A 1,986-nucleotide genomic window follows, 5' to 3' on the forward strand; every position below is an offset into this window, starting at 1 on the left:
TTAAGTACTGAGACATTTATGAATTATGTGGTAGACACTGTCTTCTAAGAATATAATACTTCATTGTCATAAACATTTTACTATACATTTAATTGACGATTAATAAATTAGTTAATTAATAATTGCAGATCATTTAACTTCCTGTTGTGCTAATCAAAATGACTAGGAGTCTAAAATAATTTTTATTTATGGGAAAAAACAACCAGCATTATTTTCTTGATCATTACTGGGGAAAACTTTAACATCTAAGATCTCAGGAGTAGAGAGTATCTTTACATAAAAAATAAATTTTCTGAGATGGACTTTACCTACCAAATGCAAGCACTATAATCTAATTCTTTGTACCCTCAATGAACCTGTAACAATAAAATAAATAAAAATTTCAAAAATCCACTAAGAATTACTGAATAAAGATAATTGAAACAAGAAAAAGAAAAAAATGTATCGTGTTGGAGTAGGCAATTATATCAACATTTTGAACTGTAAAGGACGATTAGATATTTATAGAAATGCATTTGCATGAAGAGACTTTCTAAAGATACAGTTTCACCAAGATAAAGCAGAAATGTACAAAATATTTATTGTTAATCAGCATAAGAGCTGGTTGAAAGAATGAAATGGAGACAGTTGCAAAAACAGAGAAGCGGCTTGTGACGGACGGCACTGACAGGTAATGATTGTAAAATGGGATAAACCACAAGCAAATGGATTAAGTGTTAGTCAGAGGCTGAGCACACGTGGGGAACCTCTAGTGAAAAGTTGGAGAAGGGATTAAAGGCGAAACCACCAAGACATTCGCTGCAAAGGAAAAGAGAGACAAACCCAACTATCGCTCCTCTTTTCCTCAGCTGTCTGCTGAGAACTGATAAATTACAGAATTGCAGATTGCCGATGGCTCTGTGTTTTTTTGTCACCTTGCAGCACTCTGGATCCAGAGAGAATAAAGGGAACCCGATACCCCATAAGATTAGGTATAACACTGCACAAATTCCTTAGTCTCCACAACAAGTGTTCAGCTGGGATCATGGACATTTAAATCCACCCAGAGGTCAAAAACATCACTGGCCAAACAGTATCATCAGATGGGATGTTGATAAATTCTAGTGTCCCTTTGTCATGCATTCTCAGCTGGGGAAATACTAGACACAAGGAATTAATGATGGGAATTTGGGAAGCGGCAGGTGGTAAACACTTAACGTTTTGATGTCTGAAGCACACACGTGCACATGTTACATAAACAGACACAGGGCATATACATGATCTCAAAGTTTTATGGGTTGGGGAGCAATTAGGAAAAAAATATCATTAAAAAAGCTCCTTAAGAGGGCAGTGCCTGTAGTTCAAAGGAGTAGGGTGCTGGCCCCATATGCTGGAGGTGGCGAGTTCAAACCCAGCCCTGGCCAAAAACTGCAAAAAAAAGCTCCTTAAGAGGTGATAATAAAAACAAACAAAAAAAAAATAAACACAAACAGCCACCTCTCCCCCAAAAGTATGAGGTTGTGATGGTTCCTGCCTAGTAACAAAGGAATGTAGGGGTTCCTTGGGATGTAAGTCCTGTCTCACTTACCTTCTCTGTAATCAGGGGCGGGGAGTTGACTGTGTTTTCTAAGTACTCTAAGAGCTAATTGAGAAGGTGCATATGACAGGGAGTAAAGTTTCCAGTGTGTACTCAGAAGGGGTGAATTCCCACAGGTATAGAGGCCAACAAGGCATAGTTCTTAGTGATGGAGAAGAAACAGAATGTCAGTCATGGGCAGCACTATTAGATAGATAGATAGATAGATGGATAGATAGATAGATAGATGGATGGATGGATAGATAGATAGATAGATAGATAGATAGATAGATGGGTGGATAGATAGATAGATAGATAGATAGATAGATAGATAGATAGATAGATACATAGATGGATAGATGGGTGGGTGGATAGATAGATAGATAGATAGGTAGGTAGATAGATAGATAGATAGATAGATAGATAGATAG

This window comes from Otolemur garnettii, unplaced genomic scaffold (genome assembly GCF_000181295.1).
Source record: "Otolemur garnettii isolate 467f Iridium unplaced genomic scaffold, OtoGar3 scaffold00065, whole genome shotgun sequence".
In the NCBI taxonomy this organism is placed as follows: domain Eukaryota; kingdom Metazoa; phylum Chordata; class Mammalia; order Primates; family Galagidae; genus Otolemur; species Otolemur garnettii.